Source organism: Schistocerca americana, chromosome 8 (genome assembly GCF_021461395.2).
Source record: "Schistocerca americana isolate TAMUIC-IGC-003095 chromosome 8, iqSchAmer2.1, whole genome shotgun sequence".
Taxonomy (NCBI): domain Eukaryota; kingdom Metazoa; phylum Arthropoda; class Insecta; order Orthoptera; family Acrididae; genus Schistocerca; species Schistocerca americana.
Window position 1 is genome coordinate 229,166,174 of NC_060126.1, and position 14,948 is coordinate 229,181,121.

At 38.9% G+C, this 14,948-nt stretch overlaps 1 protein-coding gene across 1 annotated transcript in view; it reads left to right on the forward strand.

The window, feature by feature from the left end:
* LOC124545389 (elongator complex protein 4) overlaps positions 1-9,812 on the forward strand; it is a 39,029-nt gene extending 29,217 nt beyond the window's left edge. Inside the window, exon 8 of the mRNA XM_047124300.1 lies at positions 9,468-9,812. The gene's annotated coding sequence lies outside the window, so the exon portion shown is untranslated. The remainder of the gene's footprint in view (positions 1-9,467) is intronic.
* The last annotated feature ends 5,136 nt before the right edge of the window (positions 9,813-14,948 follow it).

A 14,948-nucleotide genomic window follows, 5' to 3' on the forward strand; every position in this document is an offset into this window, starting at 1 on the left:
CCATCCTGAAAGATGTGACTTACAAAAACACTTGTTTGATTGATTCTTGAGTACTGTTCATAAGTCTGGAACCCTCATTATACAGGATTAATAGAAGAGAAATAGAAGATCCAATGAAGAGTAGTGTGAAACTTCCTGGCAGATTAAAACTGTGTGCCAGACCGAGACTCGAACTCAGGACCTTTGCCTTTCGCGGGCAAGTGCTCTACCAACTGAGCTACCCAAGCGCGACTCACGCCCTGTCCTCACAGCTTTACTTCTGCCAGTACCTCGTCTCCTACCTTCCAAACTTTACAGAAGCTCTCCTGTGAACCTTGCAGAACTAGCACTCCTGAGCACTTGCCCACGAAAGGCAAAGGTCCTGATTTTGAGTCTCAGTCCGGCACACAGTTTTAATCTGCCAGGAAGTTTCATATCAGCATACACTCCACTGCAGAGTGAAAATCTCATTCAAGAGTAGTGTGTTTCACCAAGGCATTGTTTACTCGATGGCAGTTATGCTGAACAATTTCTGGTGACAGATGCTACAAGAGAGGTGTTGTGCAGCACAGACAGATATGCTGTTGAAATTTTGAGAGCCTACATATAAAGAAGAGTCAGGCAACATATTACTTCCACCCACAACATGTATCTTGTCAAGTGATCACGACAAGAAAATTAGAGAAACTAGATCTTGTATGAAGCTTTACTGACAGTTATTTTTTCCCCATGCCGTATGCGAATGGAGCATAAAAGGGGGTAAGCGTGTGGTACTAGAAGTACCCTTCATCACCCACCATATTGTAACTTGTGGAATGTAGTTGTCGATGATGCACTGGCGACTGTTGTGAGGATGACTTGCTCTCGGTATTGAGTAGTGGTCTGCCCTCTGCCTTCATCCTACTCTGTGTTCTGCCTCCACTGCATTCGCAGCAGCTTCAGTGTTGGATTCCATGCTTGGCTAAGTTGAAATCCATCGCCTTGTTGATTAGGTTAATTTGTTGCTAGATTTCTGTGGCCTCCTTATATGCAAAGTCCCAAAGGGGGGCATGTGTTTTTCAAAATTTTTGTCTTCATACCTCGTTCATTTATGTGGTTTGTCTATCCAAGAATTCAGCAATTGCTGGTTTCATTGGCTGCCAGAGAGCAGTGCGCTGTTTATGTTCAATGCACCTCTCTTCAAAATTTGTCAGTCCTAATCTTAGATTTTGTGAATGTAAATTTAATATTTGTTGATACTTGTCTTGAAAAAATTTTATGTGATGCGCCAAAGCTTAAGGAAATGTTTAAAGTGAATAGTATTTCTCTTACAAATAAAAACGTGGTCCGCTGGATGCTGTATATCAATGTTCTTTATTAATTTGTGATGTACCCTCGCTCTTGACAGAAGCGTTTCAGAGATCGCACATCCGTACAGTTCACAGGCCCATTTCTAGAGGCCACCTGGGTTGGCCCCCTGGCACACAGTGTGAGCCACTAAAGAAACAGTGTTATTTAAGCGATAGTAAATGAGTGCTCGGCCTATTCTGTAACTTGTGTTACTGTAGTCCAGTCAATGTGTTCAGTGCATGTGTTCAGTTCTATGCACAACCTGTACTACATTGTATCTTATGTGTTCCTTTATAAAGTACTTCGTTCCATAAATCGCTTTTGTTCTTGCTATAGCACTTTATGCGATTAGCTACCTTTAAGTTTGCATCATTTTTAGACACAGGCATAACATAAACTGGCATAGCATTATGATCTGGATTCTGTCCACATGTATTTACATATGTGTGATGTGTGGCATTCAATACTTACACAATGTAAAATATGATGTACATAAGTTGATGTCACACATGTCCTTGAAAATGAGGCAAAGTCAAAATTAGCTAATCACACAAATTAAATAAAGAACATTAATATACACCGTACAGTGTTTTCAGTTGTAAAATATTTAATGGTTGTGGAACCAGACACATAATTTTTTTTAATACTGTATGTTATAAAAAGTTGAAATATGTGTGGTACTCAGAAAACTCAATGCTAAAGAACCTAAAAATTATGAAAACATTGCCAGTGGAATGTGATAGTATAGGTCGTTGTCAAATGAAGACCCATTGCTACATCGAAAAAAATATTCTTTGTATTATTGTGATGAAATAGAACAGTCACTTATTCAGTGTCTAGGGATGGCAGTTCCAGCTTGCATACCCACCCGAGAGCAGCCAGGGAGCAATGGGCACTGGGCGGGTGCGGGTGGGCAAACAGCTGACACCCGGGAAACCATGCAGCCGCCCCATAGCGTATGAGATTGTAGTCCACTGGCTGATCTCAGTCAGCCAAGACATGACCAAGAAGGTGTTGTGTGCGCAGATTGTGTTTCAATCTGGCGGGTTGCCTACACCATCTGCCCCTGCCCACAGGCAAGCTGAAAAGCACTTGCAGATGCCGGTGCCCAATGGGGCAGTGTTGGAACAGCTATGTGTAGGGTATATTGTCAAATTATGGTGTATCCTTAACACATTCTAGTCCAGAATTAATAAAAACAAACAAAGCAGGAAAAGACAGATTGCTACTTGCTGTAAAGAAGACACGATAAGTTACAGACAGGCACAATTAAAAGATACTTACATAAAGCTTTCAGCCGCAGTCTTCATCAGTAAAAGAGAGACACACACCATTCATACACACAAGCAAGCACACCTCATACACACGTGACCGCCAACTCCAGCTTTTTGGGCCAGAGTGCAACTATCACGTGGGATACAAGCAGCAACCTGGAGGGGGCAGGGAAAGGGAAGGGATAGTAGTGTGTGGGTGGGGAGAGAGACAAACACTGTCTGGTGGAGTGCACAGAGACCAGAATTCCAACTGGTGCTGCATCAGGAGTTTGTGGGGTAGGATAATGGGGAAAAAAAGGGGAAGAGCAGGGAAAGATGGGCGGATGCATTGTCAGAGGGCAGCAAATAAACAGGGTTTGAGATGAGAATGGGGAGGAGATGATAGGACAGAGAAGGTGGAAAGTTTTATGTGGAGGCTGTGGGGATAGTGTGTTACTGTAGGTTGAGACTGGGATAATTATGGAGCGGAGAATGTGGTGTAAGGATAACTATATGTTTTATACAAAAAGTCAAGGACTACTAGCAAACACCTTGTTGTATTTATTATTGAATTGGCAGAGGCAAGCCTCATTGAATCACCTTCCACTCAAATTAAGTTCAGTCATGAACAAATCCAGTGGAAGAAGTTTTCATAAAGTGACCTTGGCTACGGAAATGTTGAAACGATTTTAGAGGATTGTGATAATGATATACCAGTTACTCTGCTCTTTCTATAAGTTTTATTGCATAAATCACAATGCACTCATTTATAAGGTGTTCTGTAGGTAAATTATCGCCTATTAATCTTAGTATTGTAAACTGTAACTATGATCATAATGGTATTATACATTTGATTGGGGTGTTTTTACCTTGTATTTAAATGTACTCAGACGTTCTTTATAGGCATACCGTTATATCTGATTGTTAGATATAGATGGGTCAGTTTTTGTGCCTGATTTTCCCTCTTTACAGCTTGGCTGACAGTGGATTAGTGATATTACATGTTTACATAGTTACCACTAGGAATTAGGTGGTGATGTGCGAAAATTTGGTTATGTTTCGATTTGAAATTCTGTATGGTTTGTATTGAGATTATTATGTTCCATTTTTATTTTTATTTAATAATTTTGTTATGGTTTATGATTTGTGATGTTTCCTTAGTGTTACTGTATGTCTTTGTTGTACAGTGCTTATGCTGTTAACTATGTGCTGTATCTGCAGTAGCAGAGACAAAATGTGAATGGTATTCCTAAATCTGTTTCTGGGAAAAACCAATAAACAAGAATGTTGCTGTTGCTGACAAAGTAGTCAAAAACAAAGCACAATTCAAGCTAGAAACAAAGTAAGGATTCCGCTTTGGGTTTTATAACAGAAGAATAACAAAACAAAATGTTTCCCTTACAAGGCTCTTCCTCAAGAAAGTCCACCAAAGAAAAAACGGAAACAAAACTACTTGAGAGTGGTCGGCACAGCATTACTACAAAGCTGTCCATGGAGACTAGACCACTATTGCGCAACACTCTTGAGTCACAGTCCGAAGCCATCTCTCCTGATAATCTGGGATGTTGCGGCTAGGATGGCAGATACCTACAGGTCCAGGCGGCGTTTTGAACCGCTTTCTGGCTGGTGGTACTCCAGCTTATAAGCCTGGTTGGTGGATGGGTTTTCTGGGATTATTCTCGATCACATGAGTGACGCAGGAAAATAGTTCGCTTCTGAAATGCGACCTCTGGCACTGCTGTTGGTTGGTAGTGCTCAGGTAGCAGGACCTGGTTGCCATTGGCTGAGATCCGAGGCTATGTTAGTCTCCAACAGCAGCCTCAGTCATACCGTAACATCTGCTTTGGTTTCACTTGCTGTGATGAAGGCATCCTGCATCTCTGTTCTGTCATGTGGGATACCAATTTTGCAGGTGGATGGCATGAACGTTGCTCTATGGATGAATGTTACTTCATGTATCTGGTTTGTTTATTGTACCCATTTTTCTGCTTTATAATATCAATAAAGTTTTCAATGTATTGTTTGTGCTTGAGGTTGGTTTATGATGTTGAAGTTTCTTTTGGTTTGTCCTGTGTAGACTTTGTGGCTCATGTTACATGCGAACAATAACCCTCAAGATTTACAGAATGAACAAACATACCTCAAGCACAAAAAATACATTGAAAACTCTACTGATATTATAAAGCAGGAAATGGGTAAAATAAACAAACCACGGATACTGAGTAACACACATCCATAGTAACAGCATAAACACCATACAACAAAAATATACAGTAGCACCAAGGAAAGGTGACAAATCATAAACCATAACAAAATTATTAAATAATAATAAAAATAACATGTGATAATCTCAAAGCAAACCACACGAATTTCAGGTAAAAAACATAATCAGAAAAAAACCCTAAGAAAATATACAAAACATAACTGAATTTCCACACATCACCTACTTCTAGTGATAATTGTGAAACATGTAATATGAATAACTCACTGTCATCGAAGCTGTCAAAAGGGAAAATAAAGCTCAAAAATGTGACTAATCTATACCTAAACATCAGATATAACAGTATGTCTGAAACAAATGCCCAACAAGTAATGTCTAAATACAAATCCAAGAAAGACAGCATATGACAGTGTCGATATTACCTGTAAGGTAAAAACACTAATTGAGTGTATAATCCCTGTACAATCATAGTTACAAAGTACAGTATCAAGATTATCACCTATTAATGTATTTACAGAACACGTGATGATGGCAATATGCTGGAATGACTTCATTGTGATTTACACTATAAAACTCATATAAAGTCAGTGTAAGTGCTGTATCATTATCATAATCATGTCACTACAAGACATATTTTGCAATGTGGTCCACTAAGGGGGGGGAGGAAATCAGAGGCGATACGAGGTTTGTGTGGAACAAAATGAGGAAAGATCTAGGAACGTGGCAAGAAGAGATATGAGGAACTGTTGTGAAGACTTTGATGTAGGACTTTGTGTTCCAAAATGCTTCAAAAATTTCATTCTAAGGCAAATGTAACTAAGTAAATTGCAATTAAAAACTACATTTTCATACAGTTTTAGCACCAACAATTGCTGACACTTTCTCTACTTAGGTAACGAAAGATAAATCTTTTTTTTGTTTCAGTAATTATAAACACATTTTCATTTCACAACAAAAAATTGCCACTGATGTAAGTCTATGTTTCTCTGCTCTATTTTATATAAAAAAGACTCAACTTTCTTATTGCAGTAAACTGACTTAACTTGTGTGCAGTAGAACCTGCGACTCAGAATTGGAAAAAAAAGGAAAGTGAAAAAGCATAGTATCAGGCACTTGCGTATCACCCTAGCTGCCCATTCCTCAAGGTGTTAACCATGTGAATGGTTTCTCTGACATGTGTTTTTATGCACTCGCATAGTGCGTGGTATGCACTACTGTTTCAAAGTCCCAGATCACTTTTTCTGTCTCTAGAAAAGATTTAGGCTTGACAGGCAAGAGGCATAAATGTGATGCTTTCTTGTTGAAGTATTCCAAGTACATATTGGCAACCACAGGTGCCAGAGGACAACCCACAGCCATACCATCATTCTGTTCATAGTAGTACCCATTGAAAATTCTTTCCAGTGACCAATCCATCCAGCTGCATGCCTGAAAGACTTTTGAGCAACTTTCTTGAAATTTGGAAAGTAGAATAGAGGTACTGGCAGAACTAGAGCTGTGAGGATGAGCCACGCCTGGATAGTTTATTTGGTAAGAGCATTACCAGTGAAATGAAAGTTTCCACATTCAAGTCCCAATCTACCACTCAGTTAACCATCCATTACACTGTGGTTAAGCCTAATTCTCTGCAATATCCTTCCTTTCAGTAATGTTAGTCCCACAAAGTATGCTGGGGAAATTAGTTTGGAAAGTAGGAGAGATGTACTGGTAGAAGTAAAACTGCAAGGGCCGACTATGAGGTGTGCCCGGTAGCTCAGTCAATAAGGATATTACCCCTAGAAAGCAAGATTCCGGATTTGAACTCCGGTCCTGCAAATGGTTTTAATATGTCAGAAAGTTTCATAACAATGTGCACTCCATTGCTGAGTGAAAGCCCATTGACAAAAGCAGTTTGAAAGCAGAAATATTAAATTCTATACTTGAACATACGAATATACTTGTATGAGGATCCTGTCATACCAATGTTTGACTGTTACACTCACAGTACTGACAGACAGTTAAATAAGATATTATACCCTGATGGAATACCAGTTGGATTTTTATACTGAATACACTTTAGAATTAGCCCCTATCAGAGTTCATATTTATCATGAATTTCTTGCCTAGTGAATAAGTCTGCATGACTATAAAAGAATGCAGATTACCTCCGGAAAAAAAAGTTTCCATTAAAGAATCTGCAGTGATTCAGGAAAAGTCATGTGTGTGATACACAACTGCTTTATCCATACATAATGTCTTGCAAACAACAGGTACAGGTGAAAAGGTGGATTTCATCCCCCTGGACTTTTGAAAAGTGCTCAACACTGCACAACTTCATTGACTAATAACCAGGATACCTTCTTCAGAATTAGACAACACACACACACACACACACACACACACACACACACAAATGCAACTCACAAACACATGACGACTGCATCTGCCAGTCAAGGCCAATGCTAAAAATGTTGAATGATTAGCACAATATGTTCTAGATGCAACCTGTGTCTTTTTATAGGCTGCTTGTCATACCAAAGGCTCACCACGTGGTAAGCTTGTAATTTGTGGGAGATATTTCTGTAAACAATGACAGTTCTTTCCAAATTTAAACTCTACACACACCTCCATTTTGGCATAGAAGTGACACCAAACAGCTGCACATCATCCTTCACACACAAAAGTTGTACAATTGTCAGTGTGTTTCAAGCATCAGAACGTCTTCTCTTGTTCTTAATAGAAATCCTTTATAGCTGTCTGGTCTAAATCTTTGTGAGTTTCTTGCTTCTCTGCTTTTATATTTTTCTGCCTCAGTTCATGTGCATCTGCCTTTTCTTTGCTACTGCTGTCTGCTACAGGGTGTCCAGCAAAGGAGTCCCTGACTTCAATTAAATATCTTGAAAACCGAGATTGGTAGATGGCTGCAACAAATGGCATGTTTATTTTGAAAGCTGTAAGAATTTTATACAGAAGTTTAGAAATACTTTGAAATGTTGCTAAGAGATGGTGCTGTAATTGCAATATGTAATGCCTGTAAATAGTGTACCACAGCTGAGAGCTATCAATTCCACTGTTGAAATGTGAAAGGAGGTTAGCATACTGAAGGAGGAGGTTGATATTATGTATTCCATTGAATGTGCTTTTCTGGTATTGGAATTCCACAGATTAGGAAACAGTCCTACAGCAACAAGGCACAGTTTTCAAACATGATTTAATGTTTCAAAAAGACCCAATGTCCAAAGCATTTGCAAGCACTTTGCGAAATTCCAACAGGCAGGCAGCATGACCAATGATGTAATGGGGAATGTTGGCAGTAGGCAAACTGCAGTTGCTCCTGAAAACGTCATCACAGTTTCTGGAACTATTTGGCGAAATCCAAGGAAATCAAACTGAAAAATTGCAGCAGAGACTGGTTTGAAGCATTTTAGCATGCGGATAATACTGAGACAGACCCTACTTGTGTATCCATTCAAAATCCAAAGCCGCCATACCTGTACTAGCTGTGCAACAGAGGACTGACTTTGTGAACCAGATTCTCACAGTGACTAATAATGGAGTATTTGATGCTGCATCCACGTGTTTCACAGATGAAGCATACTTCCATCTGAATGGAATCATGAATAAACAAAACTGGGGTTTTTGGGTTCCAAACATCCCCATTAATGTGCAGTGAAACCACTATATTCTCCCAAAGTTACTGTTTGGGCTGCAACATGCAGCAGAGGCATTATTAGCCCTTTTTCATGTGAGAAATGATCACCAATGAATGTTACTTTGCAATTTTGAAATAATTTGTCGGCAGACAGCTTGCGTTGGAGGATCGACCAGACTATGAGTGGTTCATACAAGGTGAGACCAGACGACATCACACTTCTTTGGGAATAGAGTCACGGCATTAGATTATTGTAAATTTGCTGGTGCAGGGATGGATTGTCCTCCATATTTGGTCAGTCTGACTCCTTGTGAGTACTTTCTGAGGGGAACAGTGAAAGACACTGTACACTGGAAACCATCTTACCACGCAAGATGAACTTGAATCGGTGATCTGTTTGATTTCTGTTGAGACAGTTCAGGGTGTGATGATAAATTTCATTGTTTGTTTGTACCGCCTCCATACTGCGAGTGGTGGAAATTTTGAAAAGGTTGTGATGTGATTGCAAAGACTGCTTGCATAGGATGAGTTTAATTATGCACACTGATACTCTGTGAGGTGCACAGCATACAGCGCCATCTGTTACCAGCTTTTTAAAACTATTTTGAAATTTCTATATAACTTCTGTATAAAATTCTTGCAGTTCTCACAACAAACATAACTTTTGTGGCACTCATGTATCGAGGTTAGCTTTTGAGGCATTTAATTTTGGAATCGGGGACTCCTCCTCTGGATGCCCTGTATCTTCATATTCTTATAATCATCATTACATCATTAAACATCATTTTTAAAAGAAAAAAGTAATAGTTTTCAGTGTTACAGAAGAACTTTGAAAACGTTTTCTTATGTATGATTGTTGTTTGTACTGAATTAAGTAACTTTAAATGCAAGTAAGAAGCTTTACAGTAAAACTTGTGGGCTTCTTTCATAGAGTGATAGTCGTTTTCCTGATTCTACTTTGGATGACGTTTCTGTCTCAGAGATTGTAAAAAAGACTTTGTATGTCAAACCTAATAAGACAGCATAATACTTACAGCATTTGTTTTTATTGCAGGCAAACAGAGAAGACATCAGATTGAAGAAATTGCATTTGATTCACTGTCACTTGTAAGAAAGGAAATGGCTGTTGAAATGGTTTCCTTGTTGTAAAATTTAAGGATATTGAAAACTACAATTCCTGTGCTTAAAGGAAACATGAAAAAAAGTGGTGCTGTTGTAGTTGTGTGGACTCTGTATTCATTGGAATATTGAAATGTGTCATTGTATAATGTGGTTCATAACTGTGTTACGTGTGTGTGTTTCTAATGAAACAAGTAAAAAGTGTGACTGAAGAATCTCATAGACTGTAGAAGACATGAGAACTACTACCATTGGAAAAAAAAATGATTTTGAGCTAAAATATCTTTTTGTTAGAAGATTATCTCTTCTTCATTATTGAACCCTTGTGTCCACAGTTTTACATGTTGAGGGCTACAAGTGACTTAGACTTGTAGGCCTGAAAACATAAGTTTATGCAAGATTATTTGGAGATATCAATACACATACTCCACAGTTAATTGCAGACACATGCACACAGTAAAGTAGAAGACAAAATTACATCAACAATATTCAGATAGTCTTTCTGGTAAAAACTTTTAATAATTTCACCTAAAAATTTTAGTTAATTTGATTCAGTATACTACAGATTTCCGTAAAAGTGTTACACAAATACTGGGCAGTTATAATTAAAGTGCAGCTACTCATGGAAGTCCATTGTAGGTTGTAACTGTCATATGGCAGTGAAATCTGCTAGATATGCTGTCATTCGACAAGCCATAATGTGAGCGAACAATATGGCTATCGAGAAGAAAAACTGTGCGCTGGTAGTGAAACTGTTTTATGTACATGGCAGCAATTACAGTGCTGCATGGGGAGAATGTTGCTGACTGAAAGGTCCGAGGATTGGTGAGCTAAATTTGAAAGAGGAAGGCATCCTATCCTGGTGGAAGTTATTGGTGAGGTTACTGTTGCCATACCTGAGCAGGCAAGACATTCCCCGGGTAGTTCCAGTGCTTGTGCAGTATCGCGAGAATTGCCCATCATAAAGTCAACAGTACAGAAAGTTTTGCAGTCTATATTACAATTACACTCATACTTGCACACGATTCAGATGGTGCTGCAACTGAAACCTCATGATCTACAGCAACATTTTGAATTTCCTCTTTGATTTGTGGGGCGGATTGAAGTTGATGACATGTGGCCGGTCAATATTCTGTGGAGTGACAAGACACATTTACACTACAGGGTGGAGTGTATATACTGAATTGCCAAGTTTGAGATACTGTTAAACTGCATGTTGCGCACAAAGGACCATTTCCTCGCCTTATGTGACTTTGTGCTGTGGATTCACAAGCTTGTTCATTCTCATTCCATCTGTCTTTGAAGAGAACACACCGAGAGGGCCTGTCAGGTGCACCCTGATGTCTGAACGTTATTGAGATCTCCTTGTAAAGCATGTAATTCCTGCTTTGGAAAACATAACTGTGTGGAAGCACTGTTTTCATGCAAGATGGGGCCACACCTAACGTCGCTTGCCCAGTGAAAGATCTGCTTAAAGCAATCTTCCGTGAACAAACCAGAAATTTTACAGAGGTCTGGCCTGCAAGATCACCAAGTCTGAAAAGATGTGACGTTTGGCTCTGGGGTTGTATAAAAGAATGCATTTACCAGCGACACATTTGGTCTCTACCTGATCCGAAAGCCAGTATCCAGGAACACATTGTTAAGAGTCCACCATAACTGGTTTGACCATAACCTACACATTTCTGTATGAGCAACATTTTTACACCTGCTATGTCTAAGTTCTATGACCATAGCCATCATGTTTGTATGTAAACACAGTGTATTTCATGAGTGCACAACGTAATAGTGAAATATGCAGCTAAACTTTATGAAACTGAAATATGCATGTAAATAGTAAACAAGTGTGCAACTAAGTGGAAAAACTGTCACCATAGTGTAACTATAATAATGATGCTTCATCTTTGTGTAAGTATAGCTTTATTTCGACAAATGCTGATACGCCACTTACAGTTGTCCCACTTGTATCTGTTTAGTCACCAACAAATAATTTTTCTGTATTTATACAGTGATCTCTAGCAGTATAAACATGTACATGAATGTATAAACACCTGAGGATGGGCACAAACCCGAAACTGATCGTGTGACAAATAAATAACCTTTTATTGTGACTGGTAGTGGAAATTTTTCTACACCCTTGTAAACTTGTACCAAATACTGAGAACAATCATTCATCTGATAGAAAGGTTGGTCAGATTAAAGTCTTTATCCAGGCTTACTAAAATACTTCAATCAATCATAAGAATCCATACGAACATCTCATGCTTGCAATGAAATTGTTTTTTTATTGTTATAACATTAACATTTTTTTTCTGTTGATGTTTTATGGGTATTTTGTTGACTAGAAATATTGTATATCAGATGGTACTTAACTGAATCCAAATATTTTTTACTAAGAACCAAGTATACCATCTGCAAGATGTGTCATTTCTGCTGACAATATTTTGAAAAAAATATGTTCAAAGTGTTGACCTTTTTAACACAGCACTTTTATGAGTGTTGCACAAATAATTGACTGATCTACGTATTTGAAGAAATTGCATTACATACAACAGTAAAATGTTTTGTGTGTGTGTGTGTGTGTGTGTGTGTGTGTGTGTGTATTACTCATTTTTTTATTTGCTATGGTCTACATTCTGTCGGAAGAGTTAGTCTAATGGTGTCAGTCCTGGCAATCTTGCTAGAAACTCCTGACTAAGACTATCTCTTGGCACCCATAATTTGAAAATCAGTGATTTACTGCATGTCTTACTACTAATGCACAGGGCATTCATCTGATGAAATGACATGGCATGACATGACATGACATGTATTTCAACATTGATCTTACACAGATCATGAACTATGCTAAACCTTTAGCCTGGTTCTGGTCCAGTTTTGATGTTTTCCTGGCCTTGGCCCAATGAAAGAGTTTGTTCTCTTCATGTCACATACTTTAAATCTTATCTACTCATTATTTCATGTGGTCTTCTTTAGTTCACTGGCACACATTGCTGGATATTGACTATCACCTCTCCGATAGATCCAAAAAATCTGTCTGCATAGAAAGTGCCAATAAGAAACAGTTTCTTCATTTCAACAACTCCTATCCATTTCATATTAAAAAAATCTGCCTCATTCAGTCTTGATACCGAAGGATGGTACAGCTCTAATGTAGAGCAATACCTTTCCTGGTATGCTATAAATACCTTGACAAGTTCTTTCCGGACAATAATTATCCCCCAAAATCTGAACAATAACAGGTGTTCTGTATCTCATACTACCAGTACTCCAGCCACCCTGAGTGGCCAGCGTTAAAGAAGAGCTACTTTACTACTTAGTATTATCTTTTGAAACTAAGTTTGCTTTATTCTTCCATGAGATCCAGAGTGCTGTAGATAATGGCACTTAGGCAGATGTATTTCTTGACTTGAGGAAGATGTTTGACTCCATCCTGCTGTTTGGTGAAAAAATATGAGCTTACCAAGTATCAAATCTGATTTGCAAGTGGATTCAAGACTTGCTTGCAGATAGAACTTAATAAGTTGCTCTTAATAGAGCAAAATCAGTAGATATAAAGATAATGTCTGTAGTACTTTAGGGAAGTGTGACAGGACCATTACTGTTTACAGCAGTAGCGAATGTTGGAAACTCTGTGAGAATGTTTACAGATGATGTGGTTTTCTATAAGAAAGTAACAATGCCTGAAGTCAGTATAGATTTGCAGAATGACCTGTAGAGAATCGATGTATAGTGCATGCTGTGGAGGTTGACCCTGAACATAAACAATTTTAACATATTGTGCATAGATAGAAAAAGAAATCCACTACTGCACTGTTGATGACATATTGTTGGAAACAGTATCTACCATAAAATATATAGGAGTAACTATCCAGAGTGACCTTAAGTGGAATGACCACATAAAACAAATAGTAGAAAAAGCAGATGCCATGCTGATTCATAGGAAGAATCTTAAGGAAATGTAACTCCCCCATGAAGGAAATGGCTTACAAGGCATTTGTTCAACCGACACTAGAGTATTGTTCATCAATTTGGGGCACTTAACAGTTAGGATGTTTAGAAGAAATAGAGAAGATCCTACGAAGAGTGGTACGTTTCGTAACAGGTTCATTTAGTCGGCGCAAGAGTGTTACAGGGGTTGTTCAACGAACTCAAGTGGCTGATATTACAAGAAAGGTGTTGTGCATCATGGAGAGATTTGCTAATGAAATCTCGAGCGAGCACTTTCTGGGAAGAGTTGGACAACATATTACTTCCTCCCACATACATCTCATGAAATAACCGCAATGAGAAAATTTGAGGAATTGGAGCTAATACAGAGGCTTACCAACAACTATTTTTCCCACGTGCCATTTGCAAGATGAACAGGGAAGGGGGAATCAGGTAGTGGCACCATCAATACTCTCAATACTCTCTGCCATGCATATTTAGGGGGCTTGTGTAGTATGATGTAGATGTAAATCACACCAGGTTGGTGTGTCCTTTGTCAGGACTTTAACAACCATTCATTATGCCAAGAAATGAGAAATTTTGCAACCCCAAATTACTTCCAACATTCTGCAGGGTAGTATTTGATTGCTTACTCAGCCTACAAATTATACTGGGCCATCCTTATGACACTCCTCCATTTGACCCCCCTCTCCCCCCCACCTGTCACATGGGGCACATCTGTGTGGAAGGCATGGATGTGAAGCCTGTCCCACATATCATCTAAGTACATCCTATTCCAAACCTGCAGCCAGTTTATCCTATCAGATCAAAGTTATGGGCAGGGCCACCTATGAAAGCAGCCACATCATGTACCAACTCTGTTGCAACTAATGCACAGATTATTACGTATGCATAGCCATTCACTAACCAATGTATGATGAGATGTTGCCTAATAATGTGTCCAAGGGCAGCTTCAAAACCCACTGGCTGTGTATGCTGCTGAGCGCATTTTCAACTTTAAGAACTGCTTTCCCTTACACCCTGATCTCCTTTTTCCCTCCCATCTGTTAACAGCTTTTCCAGTTGCACAACTGGGAACAGTCTCTCCAATACAACTTTTCTTGCAACTCTTGTCACGTCAATCTCTGCTAGTCAACCTCTCTGTACTGAGTGGCATAGTGCAGTGCTTAAGGCACTGGGCTCTGATTTAGGAGGAGCGTCGTTCAGATCTGGGCCTAGTGTTTTGGAAATTTCCCTGAATTAATTAAGGAAAATGTTCTGATAGTGATTGCTTTGAAAGAGTCATGTCCAATTTCCTGTGCTACCATTGTCTAGTTTTAGCTAATGTTCTGTAATACATTGGTAAGATGTACAGACTTTCTACTTGTCAGCAGCAAGTATGAAGTGAGTCAAATGAACATGAATTTCAGTTAGTCTTATTCTGGTATGGACTACACAAAGCAAGTGTGAAGTTAACCAAGGATAT